The sequence below is a fragment of the Primulina tabacum genome, unplaced genomic scaffold (genome assembly GCF_025594145.1).
Source record: "Primulina tabacum isolate GXHZ01 unplaced genomic scaffold, ASM2559414v2 Contig1110, whole genome shotgun sequence".
Lineage (NCBI taxonomy): Eukaryota > Viridiplantae > Streptophyta > Magnoliopsida > Lamiales > Gesneriaceae > Primulina > Primulina tabacum.
The window spans coordinates 1-18,937 of NW_027460103.1; the positions used below are offsets into that span (position 1 = coordinate 1).

At 45.3% G+C, this 18,937-nt stretch overlaps 22 non-coding genes and 1 pseudogene across 22 annotated transcripts; all 23 read right to left on the minus strand.

Annotated features, from left to right (window-relative positions):
* Positions 1-594: 594 nt before the first annotated feature.
* Positions 595-714, minus strand: LOC142535701 (5S ribosomal RNA; annotated as a pseudogene).
* Positions 715-1,396: 682 nt separating this feature from the next.
* Positions 1,397-1,515, minus strand: LOC142535667 (5S ribosomal RNA). Its single transcript, XR_012817681.1, has one exon. It is a non-coding gene; the product is annotated as a 5S ribosomal RNA (ribosomal RNA).
* Positions 1,516-2,198: 683 nt separating this feature from the next.
* LOC142535698 (5S ribosomal RNA) lies at positions 2,199-2,318 on the minus strand. Its single transcript, XR_012817710.1, has one exon. It is a non-coding gene; the product is annotated as a 5S ribosomal RNA (ribosomal RNA).
* A 682-nt stretch (positions 2,319-3,000) lies between these two features.
* On the minus strand, positions 3,001-3,120 carry LOC142535699 (5S ribosomal RNA). The gene has a single exon (XR_012817711.1). It is a non-coding gene; the product is annotated as a 5S ribosomal RNA (ribosomal RNA).
* Positions 3,121-3,803: 683 nt separating this feature from the next.
* On the minus strand, positions 3,804-3,922 carry LOC142535695 (5S ribosomal RNA). Its single transcript, XR_012817708.1, has one exon. It is a non-coding gene; the product is annotated as a 5S ribosomal RNA (ribosomal RNA).
* Positions 3,923-4,607: 685 nt separating this feature from the next.
* On the minus strand, positions 4,608-4,726 carry LOC142535679 (5S ribosomal RNA). Its single transcript, XR_012817692.1, has one exon. It is a non-coding gene; the product is annotated as a 5S ribosomal RNA (ribosomal RNA).
* A 683-nt stretch (positions 4,727-5,409) lies between these two features.
* On the minus strand, positions 5,410-5,528 carry LOC142535690 (5S ribosomal RNA). Its single transcript, XR_012817703.1, has one exon. It is a non-coding gene; the product is annotated as a 5S ribosomal RNA (ribosomal RNA).
* Positions 5,529-6,211: 683 nt separating this feature from the next.
* On the minus strand, positions 6,212-6,330 carry LOC142535702 (5S ribosomal RNA). The gene has a single exon (XR_012817713.1). It is a non-coding gene; the product is annotated as a 5S ribosomal RNA (ribosomal RNA).
* A 684-nt stretch (positions 6,331-7,014) lies between these two features.
* Positions 7,015-7,133, minus strand: LOC142535677 (5S ribosomal RNA). The gene has a single exon (XR_012817690.1). It is a non-coding gene; the product is annotated as a 5S ribosomal RNA (ribosomal RNA).
* Positions 7,134-7,816: 683 nt separating this feature from the next.
* Positions 7,817-7,935, minus strand: LOC142535703 (5S ribosomal RNA). The gene has a single exon (XR_012817714.1). It is a non-coding gene; the product is annotated as a 5S ribosomal RNA (ribosomal RNA).
* Positions 7,936-8,619: 684 nt separating this feature from the next.
* LOC142535668 (5S ribosomal RNA) lies at positions 8,620-8,738 on the minus strand. Its single transcript, XR_012817682.1, has one exon. It is a non-coding gene; the product is annotated as a 5S ribosomal RNA (ribosomal RNA).
* A 684-nt stretch (positions 8,739-9,422) lies between these two features.
* Positions 9,423-9,541, minus strand: LOC142535678 (5S ribosomal RNA). The gene has a single exon (XR_012817691.1). It is a non-coding gene; the product is annotated as a 5S ribosomal RNA (ribosomal RNA).
* A 684-nt stretch (positions 9,542-10,225) lies between these two features.
* Positions 10,226-10,344, minus strand: LOC142535669 (5S ribosomal RNA). Its single transcript, XR_012817683.1, has one exon. It is a non-coding gene; the product is annotated as a 5S ribosomal RNA (ribosomal RNA).
* Positions 10,345-11,027: 683 nt separating this feature from the next.
* On the minus strand, positions 11,028-11,146 carry LOC142535671 (5S ribosomal RNA). The gene has a single exon (XR_012817684.1). It is a non-coding gene; the product is annotated as a 5S ribosomal RNA (ribosomal RNA).
* A 684-nt stretch (positions 11,147-11,830) lies between these two features.
* On the minus strand, positions 11,831-11,949 carry LOC142535672 (5S ribosomal RNA). Its single transcript, XR_012817685.1, has one exon. It is a non-coding gene; the product is annotated as a 5S ribosomal RNA (ribosomal RNA).
* A 684-nt stretch (positions 11,950-12,633) lies between these two features.
* LOC142535673 (5S ribosomal RNA) lies at positions 12,634-12,752 on the minus strand. The gene has a single exon (XR_012817686.1). It is a non-coding gene; the product is annotated as a 5S ribosomal RNA (ribosomal RNA).
* Positions 12,753-13,436: 684 nt separating this feature from the next.
* On the minus strand, positions 13,437-13,555 carry LOC142535680 (5S ribosomal RNA). Its single transcript, XR_012817693.1, has one exon. It is a non-coding gene; the product is annotated as a 5S ribosomal RNA (ribosomal RNA).
* A 684-nt stretch (positions 13,556-14,239) lies between these two features.
* LOC142535674 (5S ribosomal RNA) lies at positions 14,240-14,358 on the minus strand. The gene has a single exon (XR_012817687.1). It is a non-coding gene; the product is annotated as a 5S ribosomal RNA (ribosomal RNA).
* Positions 14,359-15,042: 684 nt separating this feature from the next.
* LOC142535681 (5S ribosomal RNA) lies at positions 15,043-15,161 on the minus strand. The gene has a single exon (XR_012817694.1). It is a non-coding gene; the product is annotated as a 5S ribosomal RNA (ribosomal RNA).
* A 684-nt stretch (positions 15,162-15,845) lies between these two features.
* On the minus strand, positions 15,846-15,964 carry LOC142535675 (5S ribosomal RNA). Its single transcript, XR_012817688.1, has one exon. It is a non-coding gene; the product is annotated as a 5S ribosomal RNA (ribosomal RNA).
* A 684-nt stretch (positions 15,965-16,648) lies between these two features.
* LOC142535676 (5S ribosomal RNA) lies at positions 16,649-16,767 on the minus strand. Its single transcript, XR_012817689.1, has one exon. It is a non-coding gene; the product is annotated as a 5S ribosomal RNA (ribosomal RNA).
* Positions 16,768-17,447: 680 nt separating this feature from the next.
* LOC142535682 (5S ribosomal RNA) lies at positions 17,448-17,566 on the minus strand. Its single transcript, XR_012817695.1, has one exon. It is a non-coding gene; the product is annotated as a 5S ribosomal RNA (ribosomal RNA).
* A 683-nt stretch (positions 17,567-18,249) lies between these two features.
* On the minus strand, positions 18,250-18,368 carry LOC142535683 (5S ribosomal RNA). The gene has a single exon (XR_012817696.1). It is a non-coding gene; the product is annotated as a 5S ribosomal RNA (ribosomal RNA).
* Between the last annotated feature and the right edge of the window lie 569 nt (positions 18,369-18,937).

Sequence of the window (18,937 nt, forward strand, 5' to 3'; positions counted from 1 at the left end):
CAATCATAAAACCATGAAGTTAAGCGTTCTGGCGGCGATGGCAGAGCTAGGATGGGTGACCTCCCTGGGGAAGACCTCGTGTCGCGACCGTTTACGTAAATATGGATAAAAACGTCGAAATAATTGTTTTTAATGAGTTAACCGTCTCCGGAGTAGATCTGCGTCATACCCTTCCGCACAGAACCGGCTCACGACAACAAAAACGATAAAATGTTACCAGAAAATAAAAAAAAAAAGAAGAATAAAGTAATGTAAAGCTATTATTATGCCTGGGATACGATAAAATGGAACCGGAATCGAATTTCGAACTTCTCTAAGCGGATTTCTCGAGGAAACGAAGCTTAACAGAAGCGGTAAATCGCAAATTAGAGGGTCTTAGAGAAGGAATTCGGCTAAAATCTCGTCAGCTCATTGCGTAGTAATGGTCTCGTCCGTTTGCCCGTTTACAACCAAATTAGTCTACAATTTTGTCCAAATCCGGCAGTACCCGAGCTACGTTGATTTCACATGTCTTAACTGGTACCGATCGAGATTCAGATGATTTGAACCGAAATCGTCTGTCAACAAGTAATCAAAAATAGAAAAACATGAAAAGGGCTGCAACACCAGGACTTTCCAGGGGGGTCACCCATCCTAGTACTGCTCTCGCCCAAGCACGCTTAACTTCGGAGTTCTGATGGGATCCGGTGCATTAGTGTTGGTATGATGGAACCCAACATTGAGTGGGATGTTTATTCTTATATTCCTCGAGTACGTGTGGAGCGGGCGGCGATGGACAACACGCGGCACTGCTCTCGCCCAATCATAACCATGAAGTTAAGCGTTCTGGCGCGATGGCAGAGCTAGGATGGGTGACCTCCCTGGGAAGACCTCGTGTCGCGACAGTTTACGTAAATTATGGATAAAATAGTCGAAATAATTGTTTTAATGAGTTAACCGTCTCCGGAGTAATCTGCGTCATACCCTTCCGCACAGAACCGGCTCACGACAACAAAAATCGATAAATGTTCCCAGAAATAGAAAAAAAATAAGAAGAAGGAAATAACGAATGTAAAGCTATTATTATGCTCTGGGATACGATAAAATGGAACCAGAATCGAATTTCGAACTTCCTAAGCGGATTTCTCGAGGAAACGAAAGCTTAACAGAAGCGGTAAATCGCAAATTAGAGGGTCTTAGAGAAGGAATTCGGCTAAAATCTCGTCAGCTCATTGCGTAGTAATGAGTCTCGTCCGTTTGCCCGTTTACAATCAAATTAGCCTACAATTTTGTCCAAATCCGGCAGTGCCCGAGCTACTTTCATTTCACATGTCTTATCTGGTCCCGATCGAGATTCAGATGATTTGAGCCGAAAATCGTCTGTCAACAAGTAATCAAAAATAGAAAAACACGAAAAGGGGTGCAACACGAGGACTTCCCAGGGGGTCACCCATCCTAGTACTGCTCTCGCCCAAGCACGCTTAACTTCGGAGTTCTGATGGGATCCGGTGCATTAGTGCTGGTATGATCGCACCCGACATTGAGTGGGATGTTTATTCTTATATCCCTCGAGTACGTGTGGAGCGGGCGGCGATGGACAACACGCGGCACTGCTCTCGCCCAATCATAACCATGAAGTTAAGCGTTCTGGCGCGATGGCAGAGCTAGGATGGGTGACCTCCCTGGGAAGACCTCGTGTCGCGACCGTTTACGTAAATTATGGATAAAACAGTCGAAATAATTGTTTTTAATGAGTTAACCGTCTCCGGAGTAATCTGCGTCATACCCTTCCGCACAGAACCGGCTCACGACAACAAAAATCGATAAATGTTCCCAGAAAATAGAAAAAAAATAAGAAGAAGGAAATAACGAATGTAAAGCTATTATTATGCCTGGGATACGATAAAATGGAACCGGAATCGAATTTCGAACTTCCTAAGCGGATTTCTCGAGGAAACGAAAGCTTAACAGAAGCGGTAAATCGCAAATTAGAGGGTCTTAGAGAAGGAATTCGGCTAAAATCTCGTCAGCTCATTGCGTAGTAATGAGTCTCGTCCGTTTGCCCGTTTACAATCAAATTAGCCTACAATTTTGTCCAAATCCGGCAGTGCCCGAGCTACTTTCATTTCACATGTCTTATCTGGTCCCGATCGAGATTCAGATGATTTGAGCCGAAAATCGTCTGTCAACAAGTAATCAAAAATAGAAAAACACGAAAAGGGGTGCAACACGAGGACTTCCCAGGGGGTCACCCATCCTAGTACTGCTCTTCGCCCAAGCACGCTTAACTTCGGAGTTCTGATGGGATCCGGTGCATTAGTGCTGGTATGATCGCACCCGACATTGAGTGGGATGTTTATTCTTATATCCCTCGAGTACGTGTGGAGCGGGCGGCGATGGACAACACGCGGCACTGCTCTCGCCCAATCATAACCATGAAGTTAAGCGTTCTGGCGCGATGGCAGAGCTAGGATGGGTGACCTCCCTGGGAAGACCTCGTGTCGCGACCGTTTACGTAAATTATGGATAAAACAGTCGAAATAATTGTTTTTAATGAGTTAACCGTCTCCGGAGTAATCTGCGTCATACCCTTCCGCACAGAACCGGCTCACGACAACAAAAATCGATAAATGTTCCCAGAAAATAGAAAAAAAATAAGAAGAAGGAAATAACGAATGTAAAGCTATTATTATGCCTGGGATACGATAAAATGGAACCGGAATCGAATTTCGAACTTCCTAAGCGGATTTCTCGAGGAAACGAAAGCTTAACAGAAGCGGTAAATCGCAAATTAGAGGGTCTTAGAGAAGGAATTCGGCTAAAATCTCGTCAGCTCATTGCGTAGTAATGAGTCTCGTCCGTTTGCCCGTTTACAATCAAATTAGCCTACAATTTTGTCCAAATCCGGCAGTGCCCGAGCTACTTTCATTTCACATGTCTTATCTGGTCCCGATCGAGATTCAGATGATTTGAGCCGAAAATCGTCTGTCAACAAGTAATCAAAATAGAAAAACACGAAAAGGGGTGCAACACGAGGACTTCCCAGGGGGTCACCCATCCTAGTACTGCTCTTCGCCCAAGCACGCTTAACTTCGGAGTTCTGATGGGATCCGGTGCATTAGTGCTGGTATGATCGCACCCGACATTGAGTGGGATGTTTATTCTTATATCCCTCGAGTACGTGTGGAGCGGGCGGCGATGGACAACACGCGGCACTGCTCTCGCCCAATCATAACCATGAAGTTAAGCGTTCTGGCGCGATGGCAGAGCTAGGATGGGTGACCTCCCTGGGAAGACCTCGTGTCGCGACCGTTTACGTAAATTATGGATAAAACAGTCGAAATAATTGTTTTTAATGAGTTAACCGTCTCCGGAGTAATCTGCGTCATACCCTTCCGCACAGAACCGGCTCACGACAACAAAAATCGATAAATGTTCCCAGAAAATAGAAAAAAAATAAGAAGAAGGAAATAACGAATGTAAAGCTATTATTATGCCTTGGATACGATAAAATGGAACCGGAATCGAATTTCGAACTTCCTAAGCGGATTTCTCGAGGAAACGAAAGCTTAACAGAAGCGGTAAATCGCAAATTAGAGGGTCTTAGAGAAGGAATTCGGCTAAAATCTCGTCAGCTCATTGCGTAGTAATGAGTCTCGTCCGTTTGCCCGTTTACAATCAAATTAGCCTACAATTTTGTCCAAATCCGGCAGTGCCCGAGCTACTTTCATTTCACATGTCTTATCTGGTCCCGATCGAGATTCAGATGATTTGAGCCGAAAATCGTCTGTCAACAAGTAATCAAAAATAGAAAAACACGAAAAGGGGTGCAACACGAGGACTTCCCAGGGGGTCACCCATCCTAGTACTGCTCTCGCCCAAGCACGCTTAACTTCGGAGTTCTGATGGGATCCGGTTTATTAGTGCTGGTATGATCGCACCCGACATTGAGTGGGATGTTTATTCTTATATCCCTCGAGTACGTGTGGAGCGGGCGGCGATGGACAACACGCGGCACTGCTCTCGCCCAATCATAACCATGAAGTTAAGCGTTCTGGCGCGATGGCAGAGGCTAGGATGGGTGACCTCCCTGGGAAGACCTCGTGTCGCGACCGTTTACGTAAATTATGGATAAAACAGTCGAAATAATTGTTTTTAATGAGTTAACCGTCTCCGGAGTAATCTGCGTCATACCCTTCCGCACAGAACCGGCTCACGACAACAAAAATCGATAAATGTTCCCAGAAAATAGAAAAAAAAATAAGAAGAAGGAAATAACGAATGTAAAGCTATTATTATGCCTGGGATACGATAAAATGGAACCGGAATCGAATTTCGAACTTCCTAAGCGGATTTCTCGAGGAAACGAAAGCTTAACAGAAGCGGTAAATCGCAAATTAGAGGGTCTTAGAGAAGGAATTCGGCTAAAATCTCGTCAGCTCATTGCGTAGTAATGAGTCTCGTCCGTTTGCCCGTTTACAATCAAATTAGCCTACAATTTTGTCCAAATCCGGCAGTGCCCGAGCTACTTTCATTTCACATGTCTTATCTGGTCCCGATCGAGATTCAGATGATTTGAGCCGAAAATCGTCTGTCAACAAGTAATCAAAAATAGAAAAACACGAAAAGGGGTGCAACACGAGGACTTCCCAGGGGGTCACCCATCCTAGTACTGCTCTCGCCCAAGCACGCTTAACTTCGGAGTTCTGATGGGATCCGGTGCATTAGTGCTGGTATGATCGCACCCGACATTGAGTGGGATGTTTATTCTTATATCCCTCGAGTACGTGTGGAGCGGGCGGCGATGGACAACACGCGGCACTGCTCTCGCCCAATCATAACCATGAAGTTAAGCGTTCTGGCGCGATGGCAGAGCTAGGATGGGTGACCTCCCTGGGAAGACCTCGTGTCGCGACCGTTTACGTAAATTATGGATAAAACAGTCGAAATAATTGTTTTTAATGAGTTAACCGTCTCCGGAGTAATCTGCGTCATACCCTTCCGCACAGAACCGGCTCACGACAACAAAAATCGATAAATGTTCCCAGAAAATAGAAAAAAAAATAAGAAGAAGGAAATAACGAATGTAAAGCTATTATTATGCTTGGATACGATAAAATGGAACCGGAATCGAATTTCGAACTTCCTAAGCGGATTTCTCGAGGAAACGAAAGCTTAACAGAAGCGGTAAATCGCAAATTAGAGGGTCTTAGAGAAGGAATTCGGCTAAAATCTCGTCAGCTCATTGCGTAGTAATGAGTCTCGTCCGTTTGCCCGTTTACAATCAAATTAGCCTACAATTTTGTCCAAATCCGGCAGTGCCCGAGCTACTTTCATTTCACATGTCTTATCTGGTCCCGATCGAGATTCAGATGATTTGAGCCGAAAATCGTCTGTCAACAAGTAATCAAAAATAGAAAAACACGAAAAGGGGTGCAACACGAGGACTTCCCAGGGGGTCACCCATCCTAGTACTGCTCTCGCCCAAGCACGCTTAACTTCGGAGTTCTGATGGGATCCGGTGCATTAGTGCTGGTATGATCGCACCCGACATTGAGTGGGATGTTTATTCTTATATCCCTCGAGTACGTGTGGAGCGGGCGGCGATGGACAACACGCGGCACTGCTCTCGCCCAATCATAACCATGAAGTTAAGCGTTCTGGCGCGATGGCAGAGGCTAGGATGGGTGACCTCCCTGGGAAGACCTCGTGTCGCGACCGTTTACGTAAATTATGGATAAAACAGTCGAAATAATTGTTTTTAATGAGTTAACCGTCTCCGGAGTAATCTGCGTCATACCCTTCCGCACAGAACCGGCTCACGACAACAAAAATCGATAAATGTTCCCAGAAAATAGAAAAAAAATAAGAAGAAGGAAATAACGAATGTAAAGCTATTATTATGCCTGGATACGATAAAATGGAACCGGAATCGAATTTCGAACTTCCTAAGCGGATTTCTCGAGGAAACGAAAGCTTAACAGAAGCGGTAAATCGCAAATTAGAGGGTCTTAGAGAAGGAATTCGGCTAAAATCTCGTCAGCTCATTGCGTAGTAATGAGTCTCGTCCGTTTGCCCGTTTACAATCAAATTAGCCTACAATTTTGTCCAAATCCGGCAGTGCCCGAGCTACTTTCATTTCACATGTCTTATCTGGTCCCGATCGAGATTCAGATGATTTGAGCCGAAAATCGTCTGTCAACAAGTAATCAAAAATAGAAAAACACGAAAAGGGGTGCAACACGAGGACTTCCCAGGGGGTCACCCATCCTAGTACTGCTCTCGCCCAAGCACGCTTAACTTCGGAGTTCTGATGGGATCCGGTGCATTAGTGCTGGTATGATCGCACCCGACATTGAGTGGGATGTTTATTCTTATATCCCTCGAGTACGTGTGGAGCGGGCGGCGATGGACAACACGCGGCACTGCTCTCGCCCAATCATAACCATGAAGTTAAGCGTTCTGGCGCGATGGCAGAGCTAGGATGGGTGACCTCCCTGGGAAGACCTCGTGTCGCGACCGTTTACGTAAATTATGGATAAAACAGTCGAAATAATTGTTTTTAATGAGTTAACCGTCTCCGGAGTAATCTGCGTCATACCCTTCCGCACAGAACCGGCTCACGACAACAAAAATCGATAAATGTTCCCAGAAAATAGAAAAAAAAATAAGAAGAAGGAAATAACGAATGTAAAGCTATTATTATGCCTGGGATACGATAAAATGGAACCGGAATCGAATTTCGAACTTCCTAAGCGGATTTCTCGAGGAAACGAAAGCTTAACAGAAGCGGTAAATCGCAAATTAGAGGGTCTTAGAGAAGGAATTCGGCTAAAATCTCGTCAGCTCATTGCGTAGTAATGAGTCTCGTCCGTTTGCCCGTTTACAATCAAATTAGCCTACAATTTTGTCCAAATCCGGCAGTGCCCGAGCTACTTTCATTTCACATGTCTTATCTGGTCCCGATCGAGATTCAGATGATTTGAGCCGAAAATCGTCTGTCAACAAGTAATCAAAAATAGAAAAACACGAAAAAGGGTGCAACACGAGGACTTCCCAGGGGGTCACCCATCCTAGTACTGCTCTCGCCCAAGCACGCTTAACTTCGGAGTTCTGATGGGATCCGGTGCATTAGTGCTGGTATGATCGCACCCGACATTGAGTGGGATGTTTATTCTTATATCCCTCGAGTACGTGTGGAGCGGGCGGCGATGGACAACACGCGGCACTGCTCTCGCCCAATCATAACCATGAAGTTAAGCGTTCTGGCGCGATGGCAGAGCTAGGATGGGTGACCTCCCTGGGAAGACCTCGTGTCGCGACCGTTTACGTAAATTATGGATAAAACAGTCGAAATAATTGTTTTTAATGAGTTAACCGTCTCCGGAGTAATCTGCGTCATACCCTTCCGCACAGAACCGGCTCACGACAACAAAAATCGATAAATGTTCCCAGAAAATAGAAAAAAAATAAGAAGAAGGAAATAACGAATGTAAAGCTATTATTATGCCTGGGATACGATAAAATGGAACCGGAATCGAATTTCGAACTTCCTAAGCGGATTTCTCGAGGAAACGAAAGCTTAACAGAAGCGGTAAATCGCAAATTAGAGGGTCTTAGAGAAGGAATTCGGCTAAAATCTCGTCAGCTCATTGCGTAGTAATGAGTCTCGTCCGTTTGCCCGTTTACAATCAAATTAGCCTACAATTTTGTCCAAATCCGGCAGTGCCCGAGCTACTTTCATTTCACATGTCTTATCTGGTCCCGATCGAGATTCAGATGATTTGAGCCGAAAATCGTCTGTCAACAAGTAATCAAAAATAGAAAAACACGAAAAGGGGTGCAACACGAGGACTTCCCAGGGGGTCACCCATCCTAGTACTGCTCTCGCCCAAGCACGCTTAACTTCGGAGTTCTGATGGGATCCGGTGCATTAGTGCTGGTATGATCGCACCCGACATTGAGTGGGATGTTTATTCTTATATCCCTCGAGTACGTGTGGAGCGGGCGGCGATGGACAACACGCGGCACTGCTCTCGCCCAATCATAACCATGAAGTTAAGCGTTCTGGCGCGATGGCAGAGCTAGGATGGGTGACCTCCCTGGGAAGACCTCGTGTCGCGACCGTTTACGTAAATTATGGATAAAACAGTCGAAATAATTGTTTTTAATGAGTTAACCGTCTCCGGAGTAATCTGCGTCATACCCTTCCGCACAGAACCGGCTCACGACAACAAAAATCGATAAATGTTCCCAGAAAATAGAAAAAAAAATAAGAAGAAGGAAATAACGAATGTAAAGCTATTATTATGCCTGGGATACGATAAAATGGAACCGGAATCGAATTTCGAACTTCCTAAGCGGATTTCTCGAGGAAACGAAAGCTTAACAGAAGCGGTAAATCGCAAATTAGAGGGTCTTAGAGAAGGAATTCGGCTAAAATCTCGTCAGCTCATTGCGTAGTAATGAGTCTCGTCCGTTTGCCCGTTTACAATCAAATTAGCCTACAATTTTGTCCAAATCCGGCAGTGCCCGAGCTACTTTCATTTCACATGTCTTATCTGGTCCCGATCGAGATTCAGATGATTTGAGCCGAAAATCGTCTGTCAACAAGTAATCAAAAATAGAAAAACACGAAAAGGGGTGCAACACGAGGACTTCCCAGGGGGTCACCCATCCTAGTACTGCTCTCGCCCAAGCACGCTTAACTTCGGAGTTCTGATGGGATCCGGTGCATTAGTGCTGGTATGATCGCACCCGACATTGAGTGGGATGTTTATTCTTATATCCCTCGAGTACGTGTGGAGCGGGCGGCGATGGACAACACGCGGCACTGCTCTCGCCCAATCATAACCATGAAGTTAAGCGTTCTGGCGCGATGGCAGAGCTAGGATGGGTGACCTCCCTGGGAAGACCTCGTGTCGCGACCGTTTACGTAAATTATGGATAAAACAGTCGAAATAATTGTTTTTAATGAGTTAACCGTCTCCGGAGTAATCTGCGTCATACCCTTCCGCACAGAACCGGCTCACGACAACAAAAATCGATAAATGTTCCCAGAAAATAGAAAAAAAAATAAGAAGAAGGAAATAACGAATGTAAAGCTATTATTATGCCTGGGATACGATAAAATGGAACCGGAATCGAATTTCGAACTTCCTAAGCGGATTTCTCGAGGAAACGAAAGCTTAACAGAAGCGGTAAATCGCAAATTAGAGGGTCTTAGAGAAGGAATTCGGCTAAAATCTCGTCAGCTCATTGCGTAGTAATGAGTCTCGTCCGTTTGCCCGTTTACAATCAAATTAGCCTACAATTTTGTCCAAATCCGGCAGTGCCCGAGCTACTTTCATTTCACATGTCTTATCTGGTCCCGATCGAGATTCAGATGATTTGAGCCGAAAATCGTCTGTCAACAAGTAATCAAAAATAGAAAAACACGAAAAAGGGTGCAACACGAGGACTTCCCAGGGGGTCACCCATCCTAGTACTGCTCTCGCCCAAGCACGCTTAACTTCGGAGTTCTGATGGGATCCGGTGCATTAGTGCTGGTATGATCGCACCCGACATTGAGTGGGATGTTTATTCTTATATCCCTCGAGTACGTGTGGAGCGGGCGGCGATGGACAACACGCGGCACTGCTCTCGCCCAATCATAACCATGAAGTTAAGCGTTCTGGCGCGATGGCAGAGCTAGGATGGGTGACCTCCCTGGGAAGACCTCGTGTCGCGACCGTTTACGTAAATTATGGATAAAACAGTCGAAATAATTGTTTTTAATGAGTTAACCGTCTCCGGAGTAATCTGCGTCATACCCTTCCGCACAGAACCGGCTCACGACAACAAAAATCGATAAATGTTCCCAGAAAATAGAAAAAAAAATAAGAAGAAGGAAATAACGAATGTAAAGCTATTATTATGCCTGGGATACGATAAAATGGAACCGGAATCGAATTTCGAACTTCCTAAGCGGATTTCTCGAGGAAACGAAAGCTTAACAGAAGCGGTAAATCGCAAATTAGAGGGTCTTAGAGAAGGAATTCGGCTAAAATCTCGTCAGCTCATTGCGTAGTAATGAGTCTCGTCCGTTTGCCCGTTTACAATCAAATTAGCCTACAATTTTGTCCAAATCCGGCAGTGCCCGAGCTACTTTCATTTCACATGTCTTATCTGGTCCCGATCGAGATTCAGATGATTTGAGCCGAAAATCGTCTGTCAACAAGTAATCAAAAATAGAAAAACACGAAAAGGGGTGCAACACGAGGACTTCCCAGGGGGTCACCCATCCTAGTACTGCTCTCGCCCAAGCACGCTTAACTTCGGAGTTCTGATGGGATCCGGTGCATTAGTGCTGGTATGATCGCACCCGACATTGAGTGGGATGTTTATTCTTATATCCCTCGAGTACGTGTGGAGCGGGCGGCGATGGACAACACGCGGCACTGCTCTCGCCCAATCATAACCATGAAGTTAAGCGTTCTGGCGCGATGGCAGAGGTAGGATGGGTGACCTCCCTGGGAAGACCTCGTGTCGCGACCGTTTACGTAAATTATGGATAAAACAGTCGAAATAATTGTTTTTAATGAGTTAACCGTCTCCGGAGTAATCTGCGTCATACCCTTCCGCACAGAACCGGCTCACGACAACAAAAATCGATAAATGTTCCCAGAAAATAGAAAAAAAAATAAGAAGAAGGAAATAACGAATGTAAAGCTATTATTATGCTTGGGATACGATAAAATGGAACCGGAATCGAATTTCGAACTTCCTAAGCGGATTTCTCGAGGAAACGAAAGCTTAACAGAAGCGGTAAATCGCAAATTAGAGGGTCTTAGAGAAGGAATTCGGCTAAAATCTCGTCAGCTCATTGCGTAGTAATGAGTCTCGTCCGTTTGCCCGTTTACAATCAAATTAGCCTACAATTTTGTCCAAATCCGGCAGTGCCCGAGCTACTTTCATTTCACATGTCTTATCTGGTCCCGATCGAGATTCAGATGATTTGAGCCGAAAATCGTCTGTCAACAAGTAATCAAAATAGAAAAACACGAAAAGGGGTGCAACACGAGGACTTCCCAGGGGGTCACCCATCCTAGTACTGCTCTCGCCCAAGCACGCTTAACTTCGGAGTTCTGATGGGATCCGGTGCATTAGTGCTGGTATGATCGCACCCGACATTGAGTGGGATGTTTATTCTTATATCCCTCGAGTACGTGTGGAGCGGGCGGCGATGGACAACACGCGGCACTGCTCTCGCCCAATCATAACCATGAAGTTAAGCGTTCTGGCGCGATGGCAGAGCTAGGATGGGTGACCTCCCTGGGAAGACCTCGTGTCGCGACCGTTTACGTAAATTATGGATAAAACAGTCGAAATAATTGTTTTTAATGAGTTAACCGTCTCCGGAGTAATCTGCGTCATACCCTTCCGCACAGAACCGGCTCACGACAACAAAAATCGATAAATGTTCCCAGAAAATAGAAAAAAAAATAAGAAGAAGGAAATAACGAATGTAAAGCTATTATTATGCCTGGGATACGATAAAATGGAACCGGAATCGAATTTCGAACTTCCTAAGCGGATTTCTCGAGGAAACGAAAGCTTAACAGAAGCGGTAAATCGCAAATTAGAGGGTCTTAGAGAAGGAATTCGGCTAAAATCTCGTCAGCTCATTGCGTAGTAATGAGTCTCGTCCGTTTGCCCGTTTACAATCAAATTAGCCTACAATTTTGTCCAAATCCGGCAGTGCCCGAGCTACTTTCATTTCACATGTCTTATCTGGTCCCGATCGAGATTCAGATGATTTGAGCCGAAAATCGTCTGTCAACAAGTAATCAGAAATAGAAAAACACGAAAAGGGGTGCAACACGAGGACTTCCCAGGGGGTCACCCATCCTAGTACTGCTCTCGCCCAAGCACGCTTAACTTCGGAGTTCTGATGGGATCCGGTGCATTAGTGCTGGTATGATCGCACCCGACATTGAGTGGGATGTTTATTCTTATATCCCTCGAGTACGTGTGGAGCGGGCGGCGATGGACAACACGCGGCACTGCTCTCGCCCAATCATAACCATGAAGTTAAGCGTTCTGGCGCGATGGCAGAGCTAGGATGGGTGACCTCCCTGGGAAGACCTCGTGTCGCGACCGTTTACGTAAATTATGGATAAAACAGTCGAAATAATTGTTTTTAATGAGTTAACCGTCTCCGGAGTAATCTGCGTCATACCCTTCCGCACAGAACCGGCTCACGACAACAAAAATCGATAAATGTTCCCAGAAAATAGAAAAAAAAATAAGAAGAAGGAAATAACGAATGTAAAGCTATTATTATGCCTGGGATACGATAAAATGGAACCGGAATCGAATTTCGAACTTCCTAAGCGGATTTCTCGAGGAAACGAAAGCTTAACAGAAGCGGTAAATCGCAAATTAGAGGGTCTTAGAGAAGGAATTCGGCTAAAATCTCGTCAGCTCATTGCGTAGTAATGAGTCTCGTCCGTTTGCCCGTTTACAATCAAATTAGCCTACAATTTTGTCCAAATCCGGCAGTGCCCGAGCTACTTTCATTTCACATGTCTTATCTGGTCCCGATCGAGATTCAGATGATTTGAGCCGAAAATCGTCTGTCAACAAGTAATCAAAAATAGAAAAACACGAAAAGGGGTGCAACACGAGGACTTCCCAGGGGGTCACCCATCCTAGTACTGCTCTCGCCCAAGCACGCTTAACTTCGGAGTTCTGATGGGATCCGGTGCATTAGTGCTGGTATGATCGCACCCGACATTGAGTGGGATGTTTATTCTTATATCCCTCGAGTACGTGTGGAGCGGGCGGCGATGGACAACACGCGGCACTGCTCTCGCCCAATCATAACCATGAAGTTAAGCGTTCTGGCGCGATGGCAGAGGCTAGGATGGGTGACCTCCCTGGGAAGACCTCGTGTCGCGACCGTTTACGTAAATTATGGATAAAACAGTCGAAATAATTGTTTTTAATGAGTTAACCGTCTCCGGAGTAATCTGCGTCATACCCTTCCGCACAGAACCGGCTCACGACAACAAAAATCGATAAATGTTCCCAGAAAATAGAAAAAAAAATAAGAAGAAGGAAATAACGAATGTAAAGCTATTATTATGCCTGGGATACGATAAAATGGAACCGGAATCGAATTTCGAACTTCCTAAGCGGATTTCTCGAGGAAACGAAAGCTTAACAGAAGCGGTAAATCGCAAATTAGAGGGTCTTAGAGAAGGAATTCGGCTAAAATCTCGTCAGCTCATTGCGTAGTAATGAGTCTCGTCCGTTTGCCCGTTTACAATCAAATTAGCCTACAATTTTGTCCAAATCCGGCAGTGCCCGAGCTACTTTCATTTCACATGTCTTATCTGGTCCCGATCGAGATTCAGATGATTTGAGCCGAAAATCGTCTGTCAACAAGTAATCAAAAATAGAAAAACACGAAAAGGGTGCAACACGAGGACTTCCCAGGGGGTCACCCATCCTAGTACTGCTCTCGCCCAAGCACGCTTAACTTCGGAGTTCTGATGGGATCCGGTGCATTAGTGCTGGTATGATCGCACCCGACATTGAGTGGGATGTTTATTCTTATATCCCTCGAGTACGTGTGGAGCGGGCGGCGATGGACAACACGCGGCACTGCTCTCGCCCAATCATAACCATGAAGTTAAGCGTTCTGGCGCGATGGCAGAGGTAGGATGGGTGACCTCCCTGGGAAGACCTCGTGTCGCGACCGTTTACGTAAATTATGGATAAAACAGTCGAAATAATTGTTTTTAATGAGTTAACCGTCTCCGGAGTAATCTGCGTCATACCCTTCCGCACAGAACCGGCTCACGACAACAAAAATCGATAAATGTTCCCAGAAAATAGAAAAAAAAATAAGAAGAAGGAAATAACGAATGTAAAGCTATTATTATGCCTGGGATACGATAAAATGGAACCGGAATCGAATTTCGAACTTCCTAAGCGGATTTCTCGAGGAAACGAAAGCTTAACAGAAGCGGTAAATCGCAAATTAGAGGGTCTTAGAGAAGGAATTCGGCTAAAATCTCGTCAGCTCATTGCGTAGTAATGAGTCTCGTCCGTTTGCCCGTTTACAATCAAATTAGCCTACAATTTTGTCCAAATCCGGCAGTGCCCGAGCTACTTTCATTTCACATGTCTTATCTGGTCCCGATCGAGATTCAGATGATTTGAGCCGAAAATCGTCTGTCAACAAGTAATCAAAAATAGAAAAACACGAAAAGGGGTGCAACACGAGGACTTCCCAGGGGGTCACCCATCCTAGTACTGCTCTCGCCCAAGCACGCTTAACTTCGGAGTTCTGATGGGATCCGGTGCATTAGTGCTGGTATGATCGCACCCGACATTGAGTGGGATGTTTATTCTTATATCCCTCGAGTACGTGTGGAGCGGGCGGCGATGGACAACACGCGGCACTGCTCTCGCCCAATCATAACCATGAAGTTAAGCGTTCTGGCGCGATGGCAGAGCTAGGATGGGTGACCTCCCTGGGAAGACCTCGTGTCGCGACCGTTTACGTAAATTATGGATAAAACAGTCGAAATAATTGTTTTTAATGAGTTAACCGTCTCCGGAGTAATCTGCGTCATACCCTTCCGCACAGAACCGGCTCACGACAACAAAAATCGATAAATGTTCCCAGAAAATAGAAAAAAAAATAAGAAGAAGGAAATAACGAATGTAAAGCTATTATTATGCCTGGGATACGATAAAATGGAACCGGAATCGAATTTCGAACTTCCTAAGCGGATTTCTCGAGGAAACGAAAGCTTAACAGAAGCGGTAAATCGCAAATTAGAGGGTCTTAGAGAAGGAATTCGGCTAAAATCTCGTCAGCTCATTGCGTAGTAATGAGTCTCGTCCGTTTGCCCGTTTACAATCAAATTAGCCTACAATTTTGTCCAAATCCGGCAGTGCCCGAGCTACTTTCATTTCACATGTCTTATCTGGTCCCGATCGAGATTCAGATGATTTGAGCCGAAAATCGTCTGTCAACAAGTAATCAAAAATAGAAAAACACGAAAAAGGGTGCAACACGAGGACTTCCCAGGGGGTCACCCATCCTAGTACTGCTCTCGCCCAAGCACGCTTAACTTCGGAGTTCTGATGGGATCCGGTGCATTAGTGCTGGTATGATCGCACCCGACATTGAGTGGGATGTTTATTCTTATATCCCTCGAGTACGTGTGGAGCGGGCGGCGATGGACAACACGCGGCACTGCTCTCGCCCAATCATAACCATGAAGTTAAGCGTTCTGGCGCGATGGCAGAGCTAGGATGGGTGACCTCCCTGGGAAGACCTCGTGTCGCGACCGTTTACGTAAATTATGGATAAAACAGTCGAAATAATTGTTTTTAATGAGTTAACCGTCTCCGGAGTAATCTGCGTCATACCCTTCCGCACAGAACCGGCTCACGACAACAAAAATCGATAAATGTTCCCAGAAAATAGAAAAAAAAATAAGAAGAAGGAAATAACGAATGTAAAGCTATTATTATGCCTGGGATACGATAAAATGGAACCGGAATCGAATTTCGAACTTCCTAAGCGGATTTCTCGAGGAAACGAAAGCTTAACAGAAGCGGTAAATCGCAAATTAGAGGGTCTTAGAGAAGGAATTCGGCTAAAATCTCGTCAGCTCATTGCGTAGTAATGAGTCTCGTCCGTTTGCCCGTTTACAATCAAATTAGCCTACAATTTTGTCCAAATCCGGCAGTGCCCGAGCTACTTTCATTTCACATGTCTTATCTGGTCCCGATCGAGATTCAGATGATTTGAGCCGAAAATCGTCTGTCAACAAGTAATCAAAAATAGAAAAACACGAAAAGGGGTGCAACACGAGGACTTCCCAGGGGGTCACCCATCCTAGTACTGCTCTCGCCCAAGCACGCTTAACTTCGGAGTTCTGATGGGATCCGGTGCATTAGTGCTGGTATGATCGCACCCGACATTGAGTGGGATGTTTATTCTTATATCCCTCGAGTACGTGTGGAGCGGGCGGCGATGGACAACACGCGGCACTGCTCTCGCCCAATCATAACCATGAAGTTAAGCGTTCTGGCGCGATGGCAGAGCTAGGATGGGTGACCTCCCTGGGAAGACCTCGTGTCGCGACCGTTTACGTAAATTATGGATAAAACAGTCGAAATAATTGTTTTTAATGAGTTAACCGTCTCCGGAGTAATCTGCGTCATACCCTTCCGCACAGAACCGGCTCACGACAACAAAAATCGATAAATGTTCCCAGAAAATAGAAAAAAAAATAAGAAGAAGGAAATAACGAATGTAAAGCTATTATTATGCCTGGGATACGATAAAATGGAACCGGAATCGAATTTCGAACTTCCTAAGCGGATTTCTCGAGGAAACGAAAGCTTAACAGAAGCGGTAAATCGCAAATTAGAGGGTCTTAGAGAAGGAATTCGGCTAAAATCTCGTCAGCTCATTGCGTAGTAATGAGTCTCGTCCGTTTGCCCGTTTACAATCAAATTAGCCTACAATTTTGTCCAAATCCGGCAGTGCCCGAGCTACTTTCATTTCACATGTCTTATCTGGTCCCGATCGAGATTCAGATGATTTGAGCCGAAAATCGTCTGTCAACAAATAATCAAAAATAGAAAAACACGAAAAGGGGTGCAACACGAGGACTTCCCAGGGGGTCACCCATCCTAGTACTGCTCTCGCCCAAGCACGCTTAACTTCGGAGTTCTGATGGGATCCGGTGCATTAGTGCTGGTATGATCGCACCCGACATTGAGTGGGATGTTATTCTTATATCCCTCGAGTACGTGTGGAGCGGGCGGCGATGGACAACACGCGGCACTGCTCTCGCCCAATCATAACCATGAAGTTAAGCGTTCTGGCGCGATGGCAGAGCTAGGATGGGTGACCTCCCTGGGAAGACCTCGTGTCGCGACCGTTTACGTAAATTATGGATAAAACAGTCGAAATAATTGTTTTTAATGAGTTAACCGTCTCCGGAGTAATCTGCGTCATACCCTTCCGCACAGAACCGGCTCACGACAACAAAAATCGATAAATGTTCCCAGAAAATAGAAAAAAAATAAGAAGAAGGAAATAACGAATGTAAAGCTATTATTATGCTTGGGATACGATAAAATGGAACCGGAATCGAATTTCGAACTTCCTAAGCGGATTTCTCGAGGAAACGAAAGCTTAACAGAAGCGGTAAATCGCAAATTAGAGGGTCTTAGAGAAGGAATTCGGCTAAAATCTCGTCAGCTCATTGCGTAGTAATGAGTCTCGTCCGTTTGCCCGTTTACAATCAAATTAGCCTACAATTTTGTCCAAATCCGGCAGTGCCCGAGCTACTTTCATTTCACATGTCTTATCTGGTCCCGATCGAGATTCAGATGATTTGAGCCGAAAATCGTCTGTCAACAAGTAATCAAAATAGAAAAACACGAAAAGGGTGCAACACGAGGACTTCCCAGGGGGTCACCCATCCTAGTACTGCTCTCGCCCAAGCACGCTTAACTTCGGAGTTCTGATGGGATCCGGTGCATTAGTGCTGGTATGATCGCACCCGACATTGAGTGGGATGTTTATTCTTATATCCCTCGAGTACGTGTGGAGCGGGCGGCGATGGACAACACGCGGCACTGCTCTCGCCCAATCATAACCATGAAGTTAAGCGTTCTGGCGCGATGGCAGAGCTAGGATGGGTGACCTCCCTGGGAAGACCTCGTGTCGCGACCGTTTACGTAAATTATGGATAAAACAGTCGAAATAATTGTTTTTAATGAGTTAACCGTCTCCGGAGTAATCTGCGTCATACCCTTCCGCACAGAACCGGCTCACGACAACAAAAATCGATAAATGTTCCCAGAAAATAGAAAAAAAAATAAGAAGAAGGAAATAACGAATGTAAAGCTATTATTATGCCTGGGATACGATAAAATGGAACCGGAATCGAATTTCGAACTTCCTAAGCGGATTTCTCGAGGAAACGAAAGCTTAACAGAAGCGGTAAATCGCAAATTAGAGGGTCTTAGAGAAGGAATTCGGCTAAAATCTCGTCAGCTCATTGCGTAGTAATGAGTCTCGTCCGTTTGCCCGTTTACAATCAAATTAGCCTACAATTTTGTCCAAATCCGGCAGTGCCCGAGCTACTTTCATTTCACATGTCTTATCTGGTCCCGATCGAGATTCAGATGATTTGAGCCGAAAATCGTCTGTCAACAAGTAATCAAAAATAGAAAAACACGAAAAGGGTGCAACACGAGGACTTCCCAGGGGGTCACCCATCCTAGTACTGCTCTCGCCCAAGCACGCTTAACTTCGGAGTTCTGATGGGATCCGGTGCATTAGTGCTGGTATGATCGCACCCGACATTGAGTGGGATGTTTATTCTTATATCCCTCGAGTACGTGTGGAGCGGGCGGCGATGGACAACACGCGGCACTGCTCTCGCCCAATCATAACCATGAAGTTAAGCGTTCTGGCGCGATGGCAGAGCTAGGATGGGTGACCTCCCTGGGAAGACCTCGTGTCGCGACCGTTTACGTAAATTATGGATAAAACAGTCGAAATAATTGTTTTTAATGAGTTAACCGTCTCCGGAGTAATCTGCGTCATACCCTTCCGCACAGAACCGGCTCACGACAACAAAAATCGATAAATGTTCCCAGAAAATAGAAAAAAAAATAAGAAGAAGGAAATAACGAATGTAAAGCTATTATTATGCCTGGGATACGATAAAATGGAACCGGAATCGAATTTCGAACTTCCTAAGCGGATTTCTCGAGGAAACGAAAGCTTAACAGAAGCGGTAAATCGCAAATTAGAGGGTCTTAGAGAAGGAATTCGGCTAAAATCTCGTCAGCTCATTGCGTAGTAATGAGTCTCGTCCGTTTGCCCGTTTACAATCAAATTAGCCTACAATTTTGTCCAAATCCG